Here is a 23934-nt window from a genome sequence, read left to right as displayed (position 1 = left end):
AGCCATAAACTCAGGATTGCCTCAGCAGGACTCCACCCCTTGTGGCTCCCACCCTCAGCTCTCAGTGCTTCTACTCCAAGACTACAACCTTTTCCTGCCATTTCCAGAATCTGGACTGTCCCCAGGGGCCACAGAGCTGATACATCTCATTCCCCTGGAAGGATCAGAGTAGGACCACAGCACAGGCGACAGTCTTGAACCCTAGACTGCAGCAGTCCTGAGCCTTAGGCTACCTTTACTCTATTGTATGCACAGCTTTGGATGTGAGCCTCACATATCTCTGGAACAGGCCTGCTGGTGACAGAACTATAGCCATGGTGAGCCGCCACAAAGAATGTACAACCTTGAACAATAACCATCAGTCACAAATGACTGTTTCCTTCATTTGTTTTAAATCTGGGGGTGCATTCATGGAGTAAGAGAAGTGAACTCTCCTAGTAAACATGGCCTCTAGGCTATCAACAGGGGTGTATCCACACCCTCTCCTCTCAGGACTTCATTATGACTCTCTTTGGTTGATGCCTTTTTCTCCTTTATATTCTTTTAAAAAATGTAGTGTGTGCTTTTTTTCCGACATCTTAGTGAGGCTGCAGTGGTCAACACTACTCTCTGAGTTTCGCCATGACGCCCAAAGACGACAAGAAGAAGAAAGATGCCGGAAAGTCGGCAAAAAAAGACAAAGACCCTGTAAATAAATCTGGTGGCAAGGCCAAAAAGAAGAAGTGGTCCAAAGGCAAAGTTCGGGACAAGCTGAACAACCTCGTCCTGTTTGACAAAGCTACATACGACAAACTCTGTAAGGAAGTGCACAGCTACAAGCTCATTATTCAGCTGTGGTCTCTGAGAGACTGAAGATTCGAGGTTCCTTGGCCAGGGCAGCCCTTCAGGAGCTACTTCGTAAAGGACTTATCAAGCTGGTTTCAAAGCACAGAGCCCAAGTAATTTACACCAGAAACACAAAGGGTGGAGACGCCCCGGCTGCTGGTGAAGATGCATGAGCAGGTTCAGTCAGCTGTACATTTGGGAAAATAAAATTTTATTGAATCAAAAAAAAAAAATGTAGTGTGTGTGTGTGTGTGTGTGTGTATGTGTGTGTATGTGTGTGTATGTGTGTACATGTGTGTATATATGTGTGTATGTATATATATACGTGTATGTATCTGTGTGTACATGTATGTGTATATGTGTGTATATGTGTATATGTGTATATGTGTGTGTATGTGTGTGTGTATGTGTGTAAATGTGTGTGTATGTATGTGTGTAAATGTATGTATTTGTGCGTATATGTGTGTATGTGTGTGTATGTGTGTAAGTGTGTATGTGTTTGTGTGTGTATATGTGTATGTATGTATGTATGAGTATGTATGTGTGTGTATGTGTGTATTGTGTATGTGTGTGATGTTTGTATGTGATGTTTGTGTGTATGTGTGTATGTGTGTATATGTGTGTATGTGTGTATGTGTGTGTATGTGTGTATGCATATGTGTGTGTATGTATGTGTGTGTGTGTGTGTGGTGTCACAGCTGGAGTGTGACCATCAGAGCACAGCTTTTAGCCATCAGCTCTTTCCAGCCTGTGTGTTCTGGAGGAGGAACTCAGGTGGTGAGGCTTGACAGCAAGAGCCTTAACCTATGGAGCCATCTCAACAGCAAACAGTAGGGCATTAGAAATCAACACATACCCTTGCCTACTTAAAACCATCACTGCAAGATTTCTCTGTGGGTATGAGTTTTTACTGTTGTTATAGTTGGGGGGTTTGTCTGTTTTAAGACTAGGATTCACCATGTAGCCTTGTCTAGACTTGAACTCACTCACTCTGTAAAACAAACTGGCTCCATACTCACAGAGATCCCCCTGCCTCTGCCTTTCCAGTGCTGGGATTAAAGATGTGTCTCACTGTGCCAGCCCTAGAGTTGTGCTTTTAAATGCAGTGTGATGTACCATGGAGATAGCTCAGTAATTACAGTGCTCGCCTTGCAAGCCCAAGGATGTGAGTTTAGTTCTTAGAACTCACATATGCCGGGCATATTGGCACATGCTTGTGACCTCAGTGCTGGGGAAGGGATACCAGAGGACCACTGGGCTCACTGGCCAGAAAATCAGCTGAATCAGTGATCACAGGCTAATGAGAGGCTGTCTCAAAGGAAACAGAAGGTACTCCTGGAGACAACATCCAAGGTTGTCCTTTGGTCCATGGTGACTGGCACTGTCTCTATACTTTACACCTTTATGTCCTCCAAGATTCTCTGTAGGGGTGTGGTCTTCTCAGGATGTAATGCATCTTCTCTGCAACACTCAGGGCCATAGTATTTGTACAGCGCTGGCCACTGGTCTGTGCTCACCCCCCTCTGTCTTTAGTTCAGACTGTGGTCATTATATTTTCTGGTCTGCAGTCTGGCCATGGAGTAGTAGAAAGAGCTGATGAGATTTAAGCTGGCTGAGCAATGGAGTCTCCTGCCCCAGTGGTCTGCTTTCTGTTCTGCAACAAAAGGCCTGTTGTGGGCAGTATCCCCCAAAAGTTTTATTTATTTATTTATTTATTTACTTACTTACTTACTTACTTTACATCTCTGTCGCAGCCCTCTCCCTCCTCTGCTCCCAGTCCCGCCTTTAAAAACCCCTCTCCCCATTACCCGCTTCCCGTCTCTGAGGAGAAGGGGAAGCCCCATAGAGTGAGTGCCACCCCATGCTGAGACATCTAGTCCCAGCAGGCCTAGCATACCTTCTCCCACTGAGTGTCAACCAGGCAGTCTAGTTAGAAGGAGGTCCTATAGCAAGCAACACAGTCAGAGAGAGCCCCAACTCCGATCATCAGGAGACCCAAATGAAGACTAAACTATGCATCTGCTACAAATGTGTAGGGGGCCTAGGTCCAGCACCTGAATGTTCTTCGGTTGCTTGGCCCAGGTTAGTTGACTCTGTAGATCTTCTTGTGGTGTCTTTGACTTCTTTGCCTTGCTCAATTCAAGCCCCTTCCACTAACTCCTAAGCTCCACCTGATGTTTGGCTGTGGGTCTCTGCATCCGTTTCCATCAGCTGCTGAATGAAGCCTTTCAGGAGTCAGTTATGCTAGGTTCCTGTCTGCAAACACAGCAGTGTATCGTTAGTAGTGTCAGGGGCTGGCTCTCTCACGTGGATGGGTCTCAAGTTGGGGCAGTCATTGGTTGGTTGACTGTTCCCTCAGCCTCTGCTCCATCTTTATCCCTGCACATTTTCTAGGCAGAACAAATTTGGGGTAGAAGGTTTTATGGGTGAGTTGATGTCCTTGTCCTTCCACTGGAAGTCCCTCCTAGCTACAAGAGATGGCCAATTCAGGCTCCATATCCACCTCCTGATAGGAATCTCAACTAGGGTTACCCCATAGGCTCCCTGGAGCCCCCATGCATCCCAGGTCTCCGCCTAGTCCCAGAGATGCCCCCCACTGATGTCCACTCTCATTCCCAGTCCTCTCCCTCCCCAGAATTCCCCTTCTTACCTCCTCCTCTCTCTAGTTCACTCTGCTGACTATTTTTTTCTCCTTGAGTGAGACTCACAAATCTTCCCTTCAGCCCTCCTTATTATTTGTTCCTTTGGGTCTGTGGACTGTAGGGTGGTTGTCCTGTACTTTATAGCTAATATGCACTTAGAGGTGAGCACACACTGTATGGGCCTTTCTTGGTCTGGGTTACCTCGCTTGAAAAACGGGCTTCTTTAGCACATAGCAGTAGAGGTTGGAAGCTCAAGAGGCAGCCTGTCTGGGGTTTGACTGAGATCATGGAGCTTGTATCACAAAATGACAGAGCGATGGGAAGATGGCTGCCCATGGACAGAAGAGAGAAGACAGACAGCAGAACAGGGAACCAGAGACATTCAGGGTCCATTTCTGTGTTGCTGGGAATTTACAGGGACCCCTTGGGAATACATTAATGCCTTCCCTGTCATATGACTTCTTCTGAGCCTCCACTTCTTAAAATCCTCACCAGCTGAGTTTCATTGCACTGGGGGCCAGCTTTGAGCACGTGAAACTTCAAAGGCCAATGACATACAAACCCCAGCATGTGGCAGGAGTATGGCTGGAATGCAGCAGCTCAGCATGGCCTCTCCTGATTCTGGGGTCTGTCCTCAGTGGCTGGGGACATGCATGCACGTGTGTGCAAGGTTGGATGCTTGTGTGTTGTGTATATGTGAGTCATATATGCACATTTACATACCTGTGTTTATGTGTATACAAACATGCATACATGGTCTGTATATCTGTATGGGTATTGCACTTGACTCTGTGTTTATGTTGTGTGTCTGTACATGCATGGTCTCTCATCAGAGTTCAGGACCATTCTTGTCCTATCACCCGCTCACATGGACATATGCACATATGTATGTACATGCACACACCTCACAAACACACTCTAGGAGACACACACGTGCACATGTACACACATACACACACGGGCACACACATACACATTTACACAAACATGAAGATATATGGAACACAAACACATGCTCCCCCCCCACACACACACATGGATGCATATAAACACACATAGCTGTGCTCAACTGCACACACATATCGTACATATGCACATCATAAACAAACACACAAACATGGATATTCATGTACAGGCTTGTACATGTGCACTCAGCACACACATGGTGGACAGACATGTTTACTTGAACACACATATAATAGGAACGTGTATTTGCACACTCACACACATAGATGCAGACATACTCATATGCATGCACATACACATATGCACACATGTATATTTATGAGCACATGTAGACACACCACTAACACGCACAGAGCTCCTGGGAGTTTGCTAAGAATCAAGAATGAATGGTGCACCAAGTGACTGAATGTGTAGTATTCTAAGCAGAAGCACAGACTTAAGCTCAGGTAAATTGACCACTAGTAATACATATTGTCCTTGAAACCACACTTGACCCTCCTGTTGATCACAGGGAAGAGCAGGCTTTTAATGAGCAGTGGTCTTATTTTCCAGTAGGGCTGGAACTTTGTATAAGATCTGGCTTTTCTTTAGCTCTATGAGCCCAGGAAGTGGGGGGAATGTGGAGACCACAATGCTAGGCACTTTGAGAGTGACTGTCCCAGCCCTGAATCCCTAAGCCATGTATACTGCCCCATACCAACCCTTCTGCATGCTGAGAAGGACACTGAGGGGCCCTGTGGAGTAGGAAGCGTGCTGAGGTCAGGAAAGCTTAAACAGGTCCTAGACTGGAGCCGTGTGTTGGGTCCGTTTGTGCTGCTCTATCCGCACAGGCTTTACCCAATGAAATTCCGTCTGCCTCACCCCCAACAACCTGAAAAATGATTCAACTGACTGCACTCACGTTGTGTGCATCAAGATTGGGTTTTCTTTATTTTCTATAATGTGAGCAAAAACGTGCCATACCTCCCTAGTGGTGGGGAGACTGTGTGGTGCTGGAATTCGTCTGGGGGCCCGGAGGACACTGCTGCACAGGACTGAGGCAGCTTAGCTGCACAGGGGTGTGGCAGCTTGCTTTCTTGTGTCCTTACTTCTTCTGGGGGAAGCTTCAAAGTCAGGCATTCTCCAGTGCTGCTAGGCAGCAGAGCCCTGCAAAGGCCTCCTGTTTCATAGGGGCTGCCAATCTCAGGCCACCCTGCCAGGGAGGTGTGATTCTCATTTATTAATTTTGTTAATGGCATCGTCCCCTCCCCAAGTCCTTGGGGATGCCCCCAGGCCCTGGACCTTTGTCTTTGAACATCCTGGAGTTGAGCATCAAGGAAGGTGAAGAGGGCCAGGAGGGTCCCCTGGCACTGTGCTCATGCACTAGCCTCTGCAATTACCAGCCACCTTGCTGGCAGACGGTAATTGAAAAGTGCGAGCCACATGGGTGCAAGTCAATAATGGTGACAGTGCACAAATGACACTCGGAGCTTTTGGTGGCCGCCCCGGCGCTGTGTTGGCTTTTCACCTTTTATCCTTCTCAGCATCACGGCTTAATCCACTCTAATGAGGTGAGCACCACTGCCAAGACCCAGCGGCCGCACAGCTCCCTTCTGGCACCACTTGGGGGTTGCAAGATACAGGAAGGAATGAGAGACACCAATGGCCCTTTGACGGATGTTTCCCTGGCGCCTCTGGCCTTGCTTCCACTGGCCACACCCTGCCATCCTGCCGTAGACCTGCGCAGTAATCTGCTCTGAGCTTCTGGGTACCAACTCAGGGTTTGCCTTCTGTGCATTCAACTTAGTGGCACACATTTCTCCTAGCTTGAAGGACGCGGCTGGTGCCCACATGTCACTGTTTACAAACAGCAGGTGACTGCCAGCAACAGCGAGAGGAGAGTGTGAATCCCTCTCGCTCGCTTATTCTTACCCATCTGTCCATGCGACTCGAGCTGTAAGGACCCTAGAACTGTATGCAGGGACAGAAGCCACCTAGGAGAGAAGAGATAGCAGTGTTCACAAAAACACACCTAGGAGGAGGGAGATAAAAACAGACTTCAGAGATGCAGCAGCGTGCTCTCAAAAAGGAAACGCACGGGTGCTGGTTTAATTGGTCCAACCCATATGCTCTCCATTGCTGCTCTCTGTGGCAAGGTGGTTGTCCCCGAGATCAGATGTCACCTCACCACTCCTGCACCTGCCCGACCACCACCCTGGCTCCACGGCAGCCTGTGTTAATAGCTCCATGTCTTGCTGGCTCCACTCTGCTCTTCTGTGTCTGTCTCCAGAAACGTCAGGCCACTGCCCTTCCTTAGGAGGGTAAGCAGTCCCATGGTGGCTTTCTACCCCTCAGATCGCTGAACTTCTGCAGAGTTGAGCTGCTCTGCCAGCCTTCTGTGAGCAATCTTCACATTTTCACAGTTCATACAGAATTTTAGTTTAATGGCTTTTTTATTGGTTGAAAGAGGGGAGAGAGAAGAAAAGGCAATCAGGGCGTATTGAAAGCTCACAGGATTAACTGTGTGGTCTTAGTAAATGTACACAACACAGGCAAAGAGGAAAAAAAAATTTGGCTGTCACACAGTTCAAACCCCCCTCCCTTTTCTCTGGGCTTAATCTGATTTTTGCCAACTTCCTTTGATCTGCCAGGGCCAGGCAAGGCAGGTCCACACAAACAGAAGGACTAAATGTGGGGATTAGCCCCATCCTCCTGCCCGGCTCCTAAGGCCTGATTAAGTCTGGCCTCTCTCAATTGTCTCTGAGCTGCCTGCCAGAGTGGCCGGGCTCAGAAGGAGGCAGGATGAAGGCTGATTCTGTAATGGACACTGTTTTATCCCGGTGCTCTGAGAAGATTAGGCCTGGGGGTGTCACATTAGCCATGATCTCAGGAACTCTGCTCGTCTCTTGCCGGTTTCAAACACCTCTGCTCTGCCTTAGAACAAACAGGGAGCTAGGGCCCCAAGGCCCCATGTCGGGCATGAATAATTACCCCTGCGAAGTGTTTGAAGATCACAAAGTGCTGTGTAAATTACTCAGTTTGGGCTTCACTTGGGGTGATTTGCGGTGACTTACTGAATCTTTTCACAGTTCAGAATTAAACTTTCTCCAGCACAGAACCGAAGGTTGCCTCATAACTGACAGGCTTCCTCTCAGATCAGTCCACGAAGAGGCCCTGCCAGAGTCAAGTGGTGCAGGAGGCAGAGCGACCCTTCCTGCCTCTCAAAGGGACCTTGGCCACCTGTGCCTGATCAGCATTAGATAGAGCAACAACCCAAACCTGAGGCGGGGAACAGCCAGCTTCACACACAATGCTCGGTGTGGTTATGGCAAGATGTCCTGAGTGGCTTTCTAACTAACAGAGTTAGCTTTCTGTTTCTTTTAAAACATGGTATAGTTCTTTAATTAGCAAGAGCAATAAAGGAGGAGGAGGAGGAGGAGGAGGAGGAGGAGGAGGAGGAGGAGGAGGATGTTGGGGAGCCGGGAGAGTTGAAAGATTCTAACTGAGGAAACAATATCATTAAACAAATTTCAGTTACAGAGAATCAGCCCAGGTGGTAGGTCTCCATCAGAGCCAGTTTTAGATGAGAGTGGTACCCACCCAAGTCACTCTTGTGCCAGCCCTGTTGGCACCTGCTGAACAGAGCAGGGCTTTTGATTCTGAACACATTTCTACCATAGATTGTCTGTGGCCATGTACAACCAGCGAACAGAAAGATCACCCATCACCCGTGTATTCTTTGTATTCTCATAAACGATACTTGCCTTTCATAAACTGTAAGTATAACGTTAACAGCAAACTCTAAGATCAGGATTCAAGATGATCTTTATTGCTAAATATTTTAGACATAAAGTAAGAACTCAGGTAACTACTTCAAGAGACTTCCTTTAAAAAAAGCATTTTTCATTTTAGTAGAGACTTTTTAACAGATTTGTTTTTCTCATTATTTTTTTTTTGTGTGTGTGTGTGTGCATGTGTGTGTGTGTGTCTATGGTGGGAGATATGAGTCCAGGTGCCCATGGAGGTCAGAGGAGGAACCAGATTCCCTGAAACCTGGCACTGCAAGACACCATGAGTCTTCAGACGTAGTCTCTAGGAACTAAAAGAGCTGCACACACCCTTAACCACTGAGCCATTTACTGTCCTGTACCGACTCACAAGTAAAAGATATTAATGGTGAAGACTCCAGGTGTGCGATGGCTTGTGTAACTTTTCTTCTAGAAAATTGTGGCTCCAACAATGCATTTTCTATCAATGCAGAACCTTGTAAACAGGCCTCTGATTCTACACATGACGTTGTCCCAAGCTAGGAAAGGAAAACTCAAAATTAGAGATGGAATATTCAACCCCACCCCCATCCCCATCAATATTGGTTAGTGGGCTTTCCATGGGTTCCTGTTGCTTTCCTATGGGCTTCAACCTGGTAATACTGGCTAGATATTCCCAATGAAGGTATTCGGGGTCCATTCCTGAAAATATCAATGATGTCTAGGCTGTACCAGAAGTGTGTCCCTCATCCTTTATTTTGAATTGTGTTATTGTTTTTATGTTATCACTAAGACATAAAGATAAAAAAAAAAACCCTCAAATACAGGAAACACTGTTTTAAAGCAGGATAAGTAAATCAGAAAAAAAATTCAACATTATAATTCTTCCTTGCCAAGAAAGGCAACGTCATAGTCCTTTTAAAATAGATCAGTTAGTGGCAAACTACATCATTTGCTTAATAGCAAAGGTGAAAGCAATGCCTGGAGGCTGGGTCAGCTTCAGGCTTGTGTTCATCGGAGACTCCCAAATTCATGACTGGCATACATAGAACAACACTGCCAAGCTTCTGTAATGAGAGACTCAGTGCTTGGAAGCTGGGTGGTGTGAGCGAGCTCAACCATTGTTCCCGTTCTCAACCTTATTTAGGTATGGGTTAACGCACTATGGCCATCTGTATGTAACACCAGGTAGAGGTGTCTGGGAATCTGGGACCTCCTCAGAACCATGGTGTGTGCTCAGTGTGGAGGGGAGGGGAAGAGTTCGCAGTAGTACTAAATGTATCCCTAGTACCCTCACCATCATGGCTTTCTCCACAACCTTCTCCTAATGTTGTGATCCTTTAATACCCTTTAATAGTTCCTGATGTTGTCATGATCCCAGTCATAAACTTAGTTCCATTTCTACTTAGTAATGTTACTGCTAAGGGTCTTAATGAAAATATCTGTGTTTTATGATGGTCTTAGGCATCTCCTGTGAAAGGGTTATTCAACCCCCAAAGGGGTCACAACCCACTGGTTGAGAGCCTCTACCTAAAGTCTTTACCAAACTGGCTGAGTAACTCTAGGAGGAAGAGTTGTCATCAATTATACTTTTCATCAAGGAAACTGGAGTGGCTGGGAGGTCCAGTTCCATGACACCCATAGTGACGGAGCTATATATAGTGTTAGCCTTAGATTCCTTGCTCCATTTACCAACTACTGAAGATCTTGGGTCAAGGGAGAAAGACTCATTCCACCAGAACACAGGAAGGACCAGGCTCTTTAGAGATATCCGCAGCACATGAACCGGGCCTAGCGTTTCACAGCTGCAAATTATGGGTGTGCCTGTTTCCAGGTAGGGATAGGGGTAGGGATGGGCAACAGCTGGAAGTCACACGCTCAGAGTTTGTTAAAGGGCTGCTTTGGGAGAGCACTGAAGGTCAGAGGCATTTGTAGGCAATTACCTATCTCTACCCACAAAACCAACACAAACAGCTGAATGTCTTCAGCCATGGTGCAGCAGAGTAAATATGATATCAAGTACAACCTTCAAGGGAACACTGAAAATTCATTTGTTTCTCCATTTTTGTTTTTCGAGTCAACATATTGTTTTGGTACCTGGGATTGCCTCAAACTGCTGACCTCACCTGGTCTTCCTGCTAAGTGTTAGGACTGGGAACCTCAGGCCCATACCACTACACCTGGCTCATTGGAAAGACTTCTGAGTTATGAAATCCCAGTTCTAGCAATGGATGCTTTGAATCATTCCTCCTGACTGATTGTCAGTGTGCTATGCTATGAACCCAGGACACTTCCCTTCAGTCAGTACAGATGTTTGAACTTTTATGTAACCTCATTGCCTTTTTTTTAATGCTCGGAGTATTATCTTTTATTTTTTAAATTTTTTATTGGATACTTTATTTACATTTCAGATGTAATCCCCTTTCCCCATTCCCATCTTCCCCCAGGAACCCCCATCCCATCCTCCCACCTCCTGCTTCTATGAGGATGTGCCTCTATATACTTACTCTTAGACTCCCACATCCCCACCCATGATTTCCCCCACACTGGGGCATCCAGCCTTCACTGGACCAAGGACTTCCTCACCCACCTATGGCTGACAATGTCATCCTCCACTAAGTATACAGCTGGGGCCATGGGTCCCTCCCTATATGCTCCCAGGCAGGTGGTTTAGACCCTGGGAGCTCTGGTTGGTTGGTATTGTTGCTCTCCCTATGGGGCAACAAACCCTTTTAGCTCCTTCAGTCTTCTCTCTCATTCGTCCATTGGGAACCCCATGATCAGCTCAATGGTTAGCTGTGAGCATCTGCCTTTGAATATGTCAGTCTCTGGCAGACCTCTAAGGAGACAGCTATATCAGGCCCCTGTCAGCATACACTTCCTGGCATCCACATCAGTGTCTACCTTTGATGACTGCACAAGGGATGGATACCGAGGTGGATCAGTATCTGGACAGCCCCTCCTTCAGTTTCTGTCCCACAGTTTTTCTCCATATTTGCTCCTATGAATATTTTGTTACCCCTTCTAAGAAGGACAGAAGCACCTACACTTTGGTCTTCCTTGTTCATGAGCTTCATGTGGTCTGTGAGTTGTACCTTGGATATTGTGATCTTCTGGGCTAATATCCAATTATCAATGAGTGCATACCATGTGTGTTCTTTTGTGACTGGGTTACCTCACTCAAGATGATGTTTTCTAGTTCCATCCATTTACCTAAGAATTTCTCAAATTCATTGTTTTTAATAGCTGAGTAATATTTCATTGTGTAAATGTACCACATTTTCTGTATCTATTCCTCTGTTGAAGGACATCTGGGTTCTTTCCAGCTTCTGGCTATTATAAATAAGACTGCTACAAACATAGTGGAGCATGTGTTCTTGTTATATGTTGGAGCATCTTCTGGGTATATGCCCAGGAGTGATATAGCTGGATCCTCAGGTAATGCTATGTCCAATTTTCTGAGGAACCGCCAGATTGATTTCCAGAGTGGTTGTACCAGCTTGCAATCCCACCAACAAGGGAGATTCCTCCTTCTCCACATCCTCGCCAGCATCTGCTATCACCTGAATTTTTGATCTTGGCCATTCTGACTGGTGTGACTTCATCACATTTTTAATGAAACATAACCTGTCTTTTGTCACAGTCCCGTGTAAACACTAGCCATGTACCCTTTGACCCAGGTCTAGGAATCCAGGCCAAGGACATGCAGAGTATCCTAACCTGTCCCTGTGGACAAGCCCTTTGGAAGCAACTTCTTACATCTCTCACTCCTACTTGAAGTGTGAAGATGAGGGACCAAGGTTCCCAGAGTCTGACCACAGGGTTCCTGTGCAGAAGTGGCATTATTCCCGCAGAAGAAACTGCTGGGCATCCTGAAATCCAACCCTAGCCTGTCAAGGACAAGGTGAAAGTAATGCATCCTCTTGGGCTAAGCTGTGCCCAGTGGATACACAGCTTTGTCATGTTCAGTTTATTCAGGTGACAAAGAAAGAATGGATGGTATTTCTTTCTATATGAGCGTGCTCTAGGATAATGGGCCAGATCCTTCCTGGATCCTGCAACCTTACTCTGCTTTGGATCTCAGTGGATGTTCCCTTTGGCAGACATCATAGCCCAGTGTGTGGCTCACATGGGAACAGCACTATGGTGAGCCACAGGGAGAAGGCCAAAGGTCATAGTTCTTGTGAGATCCTCTCAAAGCAGAAGAGGACTCTGTGCAAACATGTTATTCTCTCCCACAGATAGTCAAGCATAGTCATCTTTAACAGTACAGATGTTGGAAAGCCTGGAGCTGCCATCATTCTTAGATGGGAATCCCAGGTTTACATTAAGACAGGTGTGAGAGCTTCATTACGCAAGTTGAGTTCATGTGCCTCGGTTTCTTCATCTGTATAGTGGGAATGGTGGGATGTTCCTTTTAGTGTCAGGAACAGAATACATTCATGCAAACATTAACTATGCCAGGTGCCTACCTGTGCACTCAAGGTCATGTGTAGATAACATGAAACATGTAGAAGAGTGAAACATGCCTTGCTACCAAAGGCAGGAGGCAGGCAGTAAGGAAGTAGAAGAGCAGGATGGAGAGCTGAAACACACATGTAGCATGCAGCTGTAGTATTAGTTATCACTCAATGAGGAGATGAGAGGAAGATGGGTGGGCCCCCGGCCTTAGGTGAAGCTGGGCTGAAGGAAAACCTGACAGCCTTTGAAAGGAAGAGTGGTTTGATTGATGGCCTGGCTGTGTGAGCACACAGCCATCCGGAGGTCAGTGCTCCTGGTGGACACACTGAGACTGGAAACTGAGTGTGTGGCTGTTTTTGCTCTGTGCAAAGGCTACTGATGAATGTTGAGCCCCATGTGCATGAACAGAAGTCAGAAGTCAAGAGTCTGGGATGCAAGGTGGACAGGTGAGAAGGTCCTAAAGCCAAGCAAGTGAGGACTGATGAGGCTCCACTGGATGGTCGCACTGAGAACAGACAAGAATTACATAGCAGTAGTTAAACGAATGACGGCAGTATAGTGATATTGATTACCTTGACCAAGCAAGCATTGTGCAGCACATGCTGTCTCCAGTGACAGTATGTGTGTCACCTCTATTTACATTCTCCATATTAAATCTCACTTTTTATCTGCAAAGACCAACTGAGTTATATGTAGAGAACTTGCCTGGTATGTGACACTGTTCTGGGCACTTTATCTACACTCTTATCGATTCTCACCGTAGCAGTTCAACTTAAGATCACTAGTATGCTTACATGATGAACAGCTTTAGGGAGCTGTGTAGAAAAGCCATGGACATTTCATCCTGTGCACATGCTGGTGGGCAACTTCATGGGAACCTTCCCAAGTCTGTTGGTTATTCCAAACAGATATACCAAGATATGTTTTCCAGATTTTCTGAATACTTCTATAACCTCTAATGTAAACAAATGGTTACATTAAATTTACTAGCACCAGACCTAGTATTATCCACAGAGGCTTATCTGTGAACTATTCTGTTAACACAAGAGTTTCTAATAAAATCCCAATCGCTTTCTCACTTCCATGGGCTGTAACACAGAGGTCTGGGTCAAGGTGTCAGTCTTACAGAGTCCTTGAGCTTTCCCTGCACATGAACAAGTTTGAGAACTCAGATAAGCCGTTACCCCCTGAGATCTAGATTAAAATCATAATTTATTGAAAATTAGTCTTAAGACCAAAGGAAAGAAAAGAACAATCAGAATGAAGAATAGAAAGGTATTTTGGTGCATATTTGCTTTACATCCGGGATACCCATTCAGTTGCCTCCTGCATCTCGTGAACCCCAGAACACTTTGCTGTAGGGATGACGCCCAACTGTGCCTCTGCATGTCTGTAAGGAGATGTGCTTGTCCCGCCCACCTCCGTAAGGTAGCCTGCAGGCTCATCAGCTTTACCTGTCTATTTGCATGTTGCTATTTTAAGCTGTCATGTTGGACACCATCATTTTTTTTTCTTTGCTGCTGAGGGGACATATCTTTCCCATCAACCAGATGCCATGCCTTGATTTAACAATGCGTTGCTATTGGCTAGAGCACTCCTCATGCCCAGGAGCTGTAGCCAGGAGCGTGGGAGCCTCCTTTGATTTCCTAATGCTCAGCTCCTCTGCCTGCTTCTGTGCAAGAAGCTCTTTGGGTTCAGATTCCACTGCAAGAATCCCCGGAGATAGGGATGGTGCTCGAAGGAAAGGAGGCAAGGTCAGACCTCAGAAAGGAAACACTCTGCCTTTGAAAATCGCAAGGGTCAGTTTAGTAATTAGCCAGCTGAAGTGAGCCATGGCCCAGTCCCCACCAAACTCACCAGCGGCTCTTTGGTAATGAGGAGGGGTCTTTGTCTGTACACTGGCTGGTGTCCTGACACCTGGTCTTTTTACTACGTAGCACACCTCTCGATCTGTAAGATTTATTAATAGAGATTAATCAATAAAGATAGACATGGAGTTCTTTGGTGCAGCACACAAGGTCAGCCAAGTGCAGGCACTGCCAGCCTCTCACTCAGTCCCTGATCTTTAATTGATGTCCCCTGCTAAAGAGGCCACCAGAGGACAAGTGCCATCTGCCATCCAAATCCTGAGCCTCTTCTCTTCAGGCCTGAGGCAAACCCATGCTGAATTGAGCCATACTGCCCTCTGGGATAGGTGAACAGGCCAGCAAGCTTGTACACAGAGCAGTTCCTTCACGTTGAGGATGCCCCAGTGTTCCAGGCACTGTGCTTGTACACTCTTCTCCCCTTCCTTCTCCTTGTGTGTCTTTACAGCTGTGACATCAAGGATCAAGATGTATTATAAAGTTAAATGTACTTACTTGTTGGTTTCACCACCTTGCAAAATGAAGCTGTCATATTGTGTCGTATGAGTTTTTTCCTGAGGAGACAGAAACCAAACGTTTGCTCAGAGAAAGGTACCAATGTGACACACAAAATAAACAGTATGACTTAATGAACTGGTGAATTTCCTGGAGTTACCATCAGAAGCTTGGATGGCCCTTGGGCAGATGCTTTACTGAAAATTCCACTGGAGTATATGCAATGACTTGGGAAAACTGAATTCCTGGATTTCCTAAATCTTGCAGGTAGTTTGGACAGAAACTCTTTGTCCCAGAAACGGATCCATTTCATAATCTTAGAGAAGAGAGGCTTTTTAAATATTGTAAGCCTCTGCTTCCTGCACCTTGAAAATTTCATTTCCAGAGTCTTCCGAGCCACCATCCTCTTACTAGGAGGAAATGCTTCGGTTAAGAGGAAATGCTTGCCTAGGAGAGAAGCAAGAGCAAGCTTCCTTCCTCCTCATTCCATCTCAGACTGTCCTCAGGACACAAGGGAACTGCACTAACTTCCGGCCTGACCCTCCTCAGTGGCTCTCTATCATTTCACGATCCCTGGTTCATGTGGGCAGATGCCATCCTTTGTGCCATAGGAGCCACGTGTTCTTGGCCTGCAGACCCCTGCAACCAGAGCAGGGGAGAGGCTGTCTGTGGAAGTATAAGGGTAGGATAAGCACATGGGCAAGCCCCTCACCTTCTTTTGTCTAGATATTCTGCTGGGTATGTGTGACAAGTCCACAGCCCAGGGAAACCAGAGGAAAAGAGCCCAGCCTGCACTGCAGGAAACCAGGTGACCACACCAAGGGCCTTACTGTGTGTGCTAAGTGACTCAGCACAGTAATGTCGGGCTAGGAGATCCTGTCTTTATTGGATGTGCTTCTTTCTTGTTTGTTATTCTTATCTTTTGTTCAGTGATGTTTAGTGGAAACTGCATCCTGATAAATGAATCGTGTCACTTTTCCCCATTCCTGATTCTTTAATGGCACCCTTGTACCCTGTTCTGATGTTCAGCATGGTCCACACAATCCATGCCTATTAATACACATTCACATAAAACACAGGGCTTCTGTTTCCTATATGATTCTACCTGTTTGTATAAGTGTTTCTTTTTTCTTTCTTTTCTTTTTAAATTCCCTTCCACATTCCAATCATTCCTTCATTCCTTCCATTTTCTTGTGTGTGCACACTCGAGTATGTATATGTGTATGTGTGCTTGGTATACGCATATGTGTGTGGACTAGTGTATGCCATCAGGTGTCCAGATTCATCACACTTCTTATTCTTGTAAACTAAGGTCTCTCTTTGAACTAGGTTGCCAAAAAGCAAGAACCAGAGACCCTCTAGTCCTCAGCAGGCACAGGGCTGGGTTTGCAGGTATGCTCAATTCTGCTCAAGTTTTTATGCTAGGGGTTTGAGCTTATTTCTCAGGCCTATGCAAACTTGCATTCTTCTTACCTTGAGGCCTCTCCAACCTTAGGTTGGACTTCTACACAGCAGTTTGTATGGGAACAGTCAAGCTGAGTGTTGATTGTGGTTTTAGGCTTGTCCTCACACCCCACTCCCATGTCCTCCTCATGGTCTAGAAGGAGGTTGTCGTCTGCCTAGTTTTACAGTCTACACAAGGAATGGAAAGATGCAGTCAGCTCCCTCTCCTTTTGCATAAACTTTTCTGCATCAAACACCACATGAGAGCTCACCTGCACAGTGAGCCCACCATCCCACAGTCCCACAGGCTGGGAAGGGCTTTCTACCTCTAGTTCTCACCCCTACCACACTGTACTCTTCATACCCAAGAGGATCTGCTGCTCTGTGAGTAAATGCTGCCTTGGGCAATTGTGAGTAGTTTTGTCTCTGTTATGTGCTTTTTCTAGCATAAACAATCAAGCCTTGGAGCTGAGGAGATATCACAGCCAGAGAAGAACTTGCCCTATAAACACCAAAAGCTACATATAAAAGCCAGTGCTGGGGAGTTGGAAATAGAAGACCTCTGGGGCTACCTGGCCAGGCATTCTAGCATAATTCATAAATTCCAAGGCAAGTGAGAGACTCTGTCACAAAGGTGCACGATAGCCAGCACTTGAAAAACAGCAACACCAGAGTTTCACTCCTGGCCTCTAGTGTGAATGAGGGAAAATGTTCTTTTCCCAGCCATACCTGTTTAATACATTCATGCTTCTTCTATTGTTACACTAGAATGATGGTTTGTATATGATTGGCCCTGGGAGTGGCACTATTAGGAGATGTGGCCATGTTGGAGGAAGTGTGTCACTGTGGGTGTGGGCTTTAAGACCTTCACCCTAGTTGGCTGGAAGTCAGTCTTCTAGCAGCCTTCAGATGAAGATGTAAAACTCTTACCTACTGCTGCACCATGCTTTCCTGGATGCTGCCATGTTCCTGCCTTTATGATACTGGACTGAACCTCTGAACCTGTAAGCTAGCCCCAATTAAATGTTGTCCTTTATAAGACTTGCCTTCATCGTGGTGTCTGTTCACAGCAGTAAAACCCTAACTGAAACAATTGGCCAGAAATTTATTATTTAAAAGTCACGTAAGTAGAGGAATAGGCTGAAGGTAGAAGCCTAGATTTTCCCTGATTTGAGGGAGTGTGTCTCACTGGGGATTCCAAATTCAGTCCAGTTGATGACAAGGACTAGCAAGTCTTTGTCAACTTGATATCTGAATATCAATGTAAGCATGGGGAGGACAGGGCTCTGTCTGGGATGTCAGTATGGCTGCCCAATGCACTGGGAGTCTCCAAATGTGCCACTCTTCTTCTTGTGAAGATTTTAGCACAGGGAGGAGTATGCCAAGTTTCTCTGTTACATGGATAAGGGCCAAGGCATTCATTTAAACTCAGTTTAATTTTTTAAAGGTCCATAAACAGTTACATTTTAAAGTACAAGGGGCCAGATATAAACCCCTAAAACACATGAATTTTGAGGACTACAATATAGCCATAATAGAAACCCACAAGCAATGTTCCCTCTTTTGCTCACTTATCTGGTAACAGCCATCATCAAGTTCTACCACGTGAACTTCCAACACTCATTCCGTCTCCCTCACTGACTCCTCCATCATTTTCTTTTACAAATAGTGACACTAGCCTGTTCTTATAGACCACAGCATGCACTGAAGACCCAACAATCGTGTCCAGACCTACCCAAACTTCATTCTCAGAAGCCCAGTTGCCTGCTCTGTTTTCAACACACATGCCTGAGAAGCTTCTCAATCTTAGTGAAGTTTTTGAATCAAGGTCTCAATAAAACCCTGGCTAGCCTCATACGTGCCATGATCTCCCTGCCTCTGCTTGCAGAAATCTAGTGTTCCCTGCATCCACCATTACACTTAGAATAAGCTCCTGTCATTATCCCTAGACCACCTCCTACTGAGTTTTCCATCCTGGAAAACTGTAACTATATAATTCATGTTGCTGGAACTAAGATCTTACAACCATTATTGAATTTCCCCTGCCTGCTACATATAGCAGCAAAGACATTGTATCTAAAACATTCAAAATATATTTAGACTCTAACCACTCCCCTCCACTCTCCTCTACTTATTATAGCTCTCTGCCAGTGCTGCTATAGTCTCTGAGCCCATCTTTCTATGTCTGTGGTTCAATATCTGAGAACAATTAAAGCAATGTTTTCAACAGCATACTGTTGTGTCATATTCAAACAAAATCCATGTTATCATTTGAAAGACGGACATTAATTATCTCCAAGTTAATCTCTAGATTATTTCCCAATGAAAACTCAAGAAAGAGGAATAGATAGATAAATAGATAATAGAAGATTTGCCAAGTAGTAGTCACTGTATAACACGTACATAAATTAATTTAAAGTGGTATGTGAACAAATGAACATAAGGTAAAAATGCATATGTAGAAGAACTCATTAAGTCAGGATTGCTGAAGGCTTCTTAAAGACCACACACACACACACACACACACACACCACACCAACACATTTTCTGTATCCATAAAAAGGAAGTCTGAAAATTAATATTATATTAAATTATTTCAGAAATTGTTTATTAATCAAAAACCACAGAGAGACACAGGCAGGGGTGGTGACAAAGAAGAAGAGGAAAGACATTTGCAACACAAATATGGGAGGAAAGCTTGTATCCAGAATATAAAATGTAGTCTTGACTGATTATGAAAATAAGAGGCAGTCTCATACAAATAAATCAAAAGGCTTATCAAAAGACCATACCAAATAGCCAATAAGGTTTTCAAAACCATGTTCATCTTCTGGGTCATTTGGCTAGAGGAAGCCTTAAAGAGTTAATCCTGGGCCTGTCTCCATGGTCAGTCTTAAGGTATGGACAGTGTCAAAGTCTTCAGTGGATATAGGGTAACTCAGGGCAGGAATGCCACCATCATTACTTCAGCTGAATGCTCACACACTCCATGAGGAGGTGCTTTGCAGTATACACAGATGACAGTGTTTTGGAATAAAAGCCCATTTATTCTGTCCACACAATATCATTCTTGATAAACCAAACTAAAAACAGTCAGCATTAGTCAGGTGTCTGTTCATATAATAAAATACCTGAGGCAATAAACTTACCAAGAAGAAAGGTGAATTTAGCATGTGGTTTTCAATTAAGTGGGCCTTTTCTTTGGGCTTTGGTGTATACAGAGAAGTCATAGATAAGTCACAAAAATACATGGAAGAGCAAAACTACCTAACTTCTGAGCCTAGAAGCAAAATGTGGAAGAGCTTATGATCACACAATCTCTTCTAGCAACTCGTGATCTAAAATTTTCCACTAGGACCCACATTTTTAAGGTAGCACTACCTTCCAAACATCACACAGTCACTGAGCCTTATGTATCATGTCAACTTCAGGAGCGCATTTATTCAGACCACAGCAAAATGCTATTCCAACGCTGGAACAAAAAGATGGATGTTCAATAGACTATAGAGTAACCCAAGTGCCGGGACAGTAGTAGGTTAAATGGACTATAGTGTTCATAGAACCTGGTGTAACACAAATGCCATTTCAGCAGTAGGATGGATGGACAATAGTGTTCAGAGGACATGGTGTAATACAAGTGTCATATCAACAGCAGAATGGATGAACAGTGGTATTCATAGAACATGGTGAAATACAAGTGCCATGCCAACAGTAGGGTAAATGGACAATAGTGTTCTTAGAGCATGGTGTAATACAAGTACCATGCCAACAGTAAGATGGATGGACAATAATGTTCATAGGACATGGTGTAACACAAGTGCCATGCCAACAGTAGGATGGTTGAACAGTGGTGTTCGTAGGTTATAGAATAACCCAAAGATGATCCCAACAGTAAAACACATAGATGTAATATTTCAAATTATAGTGTAACCCTAGATCCATGCCAGCAGTAGAACACCAATGGATGGTGGTGTTCAACCCTAAGGTAGAGGGAAAAAACACAATATATAGTTTTGTGGAAAGGCTGTGAGCAAGGGTGCCTGCTTCCTCCTCTTGCACAGGAAGTAGCATCCCTCTAGAAATCATCCACACTTCTTTTCAGCTTCACAGCTTACATCTGTGGTTGAGCTAGCTGCTTTGCTTCATCATATGCAAAGATACAATGCTGCATGAGGAATGAACAGTGCCACTGTAGTGTGTGGTTTCTCCATCAGAGACCCTACATGCAAGGAGTGTCCAAGGCCAGCTGAACAGCTTCCCTTTTGGGTGAGAGGAGATTTTACGGTGACTGGTTTGGGAACATATTCCAAGCTCACCACTTTGCAGTAGCAGATTACAACAAAGGCCCTAGTGGAGGGGTATGTTGATCCCAAGGCACCTGGGTGAGCTGTTTATAGCTCCTCTCCAGCCATTAACAAGTTATCCTTGAGTGGACACTGAACCATGTTTCCACAAAATGTGTGAATAATTTAAAATGAGAGTCTAAAGATTTATGTTCAAGGGTTTGCAAATGCGTCTTTTCATAAAGACAGTTCCACCACACTCTTTAAATTTGGTTCAACACATAGACAGTTTCAATAATAGCATAATAGAATGTTTGAGTTCACTTTTAAACAATGATTTGTAAATAGAAGTTCTTGAGGAAGGTGGATAAAGAAGTATTTACACACACATGTACCCATAGACAGACACATACACACAAACACACACACCACACCACACCACACCTACACAGAGACGGGGGAAGGAAGGAGGAAGAGAGAGGAAGAAAGGGAAGCAGGAAGAGAGAGAGTTATAGAGAGGGAATATGAGACACAGAGAGAGATTATTTAAAATATCATCTTAAGGTGTGGGTTGCAACTACACATTGGACACATAACTGAATAGAGGATATGAAAACTCAGCAGCAGTAAAGTTTCTGAAAAATCAACAAGCAAACAAATTCCAAAACGAAAATGTAACATATTCAAGATGATCCTGATAGCACTCAGCTGTGCCTTGTTGTATCCCATGCCCTCACTACAGCCTTGCTATAAGTCATGCCTTGAGCTACACATGAAGTCATGCAGGCAATCATGCAACACAGCAACACTGCAGCACCTCAGCTCAAATGTACGAGTGCTCACACCCTGTACTGTACACATAGATTTCTCCTCACCTACATGATAAAAACCAAACCTTTTAATATTTTTATAATATCGTTTCTCAGGAAATAAGCATCAAGCTGATGTGTCTGTGTGTCTTCTGTATATGACAGTGAGCTGCACCCATAAAATCGCAACAATATTATGACTTAAACAAGATCTGTACAATGACAACACCGGGTGATATGCCAACATGAATGGTGGAAACCTCATCAAGCTTCAGCCCTAGATGAAATGCTACAACCAATGAGAGAGTGGTTTAGTCAGGGTTTGTATTCCTGCACAAAACATCATGACCAAGAAGCAAGTAGGTAAGGAAAGGGTTTATTCAGCTTACACTTCCACATTGCTGTTCATCACCAAAGGAAGTCAGGACAGGAACTCACACAGGGCAGGAACCTGGAGGAAGGAGATGATGCAGAGGCCATGGAGGGGTGATTCTTACTGGCTTGCTTGCCCTGGATTGTTCAGCCTGCTTTCTTATAGAACACAGGACTACAAGGCCAGGGATGGCACCGCCCACAATGGGCTGGGCCCTCCCACATTGATCATTAATTGAGAAAATGCCTTACAGCTGGATCTCATGGAGCCATTTCCTCAAGAGAGGCTCCTTTCTCTGTGATAACTCCAGCTTGTGTCAAGTTGACATACAAAACCATCTGTTACAGAGAGGGACAATCGTCTTCCCCAGTGATAAACCCCTTGATAGATTACCCACTCCCAAGTGTTCATCGCTAAAATGCATATACATCTAAATATATATATATGGATATGGGTATGGATATGGATATGGAATAAGAGGTCATGAATTTGAGAGAGAGTAAGGTGACCCAGGAGGAGTTGTGGCATTAACAGGGCAGAGTGAGAATGATGTAAATCCATTGATCATATGAAATTCTCAAAACAAATTTTAAATTTTAAATTAATAATTAGTCTATCTCTGGATTAGAATGTCTGGTTATTTTTTAATTTTCCATTTTAATTGCTAATTTAAGTTTAATAAAAATTTGAACGAATTTTGGACTGGGATTAGGTTAGAATTTCCAACATTTTCTGAAATAGTTCTGTTTTATGTAGGGTTGCTATTGCTGTAAGAAACTACCATGGCTAAAAGCATCATGAGGAGTGGGGGGTTTATTTCAGCTCATAGTAGTACACCACAGTCCATCATCAAAGGAGTCAGGGCAGAAGCCTGGAGGCAGGAGCTAATGCAAAGGCCATGGAGGTGTGCTGCTTACTGGCTTGCTCCTCATCATCTTGATTTCTTATAAAACCCAACACCACCAGCCTGGGGATGGCCCCACCCACAATGAGCCAGGCCTTCTTACACCAATCATTAATCATGAAAATGTCCTATAGGCCAATCTGGTAGGGGTACATTCCCTCACACCAAATTACTTTAGCTTGTGTCACTTTAAGAGAAAACAAGCCAGAAGAGGACTAATTATTCCTCTGCCATTTTGTACTGTGTACTTATGTACATACTATTATAGCATCGATGATCATATAATCAAAATACCAACATTCTCATAACAGTGTCGAAGATTTTTTTGCATCCTGCAGAGTCAAATAATCAGCCAATAATTAATTCCCAATATACAAATCAACCATGTCATTAATATGCAAACCTTCTTTTGTCTTTAATAAAGGGTAAGATCATATATACACCTAAAATTATCTTAAACTTCTCTATGATTTTTTTTATCAGTAGCTGTCTGACTTGTATGTGTATTACAAGTGCCTGAGTGTCATAAGTTTCTCAGGATAAAATCAGTGGTGTGAACTAAGATACAGTAACACTCAAGTGGATACCTTCATGTCATGTCCCAAGTCGAGTGCCCTGGGCTTTCACTATACATAGTTTCCAGTTCTTCACTAACATTTAAGACATTTGCTATGGGGTGACCATCTGCCATGGTAACTGGGGACAGAACCCCAATCCTACTAGGGAGACAGGTAGGGAGTACCAGATAGAAGTTTGCATTTAACTCTTCATATATCAGCGATTCTTGACTTTAGAAGACTGTTCCTTTGGGATACTCACTGCAATGTTTCTTTGAAGAGTTTACTTTATCAATAACTTCTGCTCAAACTATCTATGCCTTTTGACTGAGTTCTTTTCTTTCATAAGACAAGAACAAGAGATCTTGTAGTAGCTGGAGATATGAAGCCAGTACATAGGTTATTCTCTGTGTATGCTGACAGTTGAAATAGCCAAGAGACTTGGATGAGGTAGGCAGAGGCGTTTTAGGCTTTGTTTCTTTTGGGGATTATACTAAACTGTGTAGCTTCAGTTTCAGGCTGTAAGACACACGTTGAATCTAGTTGCAAGAGGCTGAGCACCCAA

The 23934-nt window shown here is 44.5% G+C and overlaps 1 pseudogene; it reads left to right on the top strand.

Moving 5' to 3' along the window:
• Nucleotides 1-606: 606 nt before the first annotated feature.
• Nucleotides 607-1053, top strand: LOC114634064 (annotated as a pseudogene).
• Nucleotides 1054-23934: the final 22881 nt, after the last annotated feature.

The sequence above is a fragment of the Grammomys surdaster genome, unplaced genomic scaffold (genome assembly GCF_004785775.1).
Source record: "Grammomys surdaster isolate TR1022 unplaced genomic scaffold, NIH_TR_1.0 843, whole genome shotgun sequence".
NCBI classification, from domain to species: domain Eukaryota; kingdom Metazoa; phylum Chordata; class Mammalia; order Rodentia; family Muridae; genus Grammomys; species Grammomys surdaster.
Note: the sequence above shows the minus strand (reverse complement) of the source record. Positions and strands in the feature narration are given on the sequence as shown.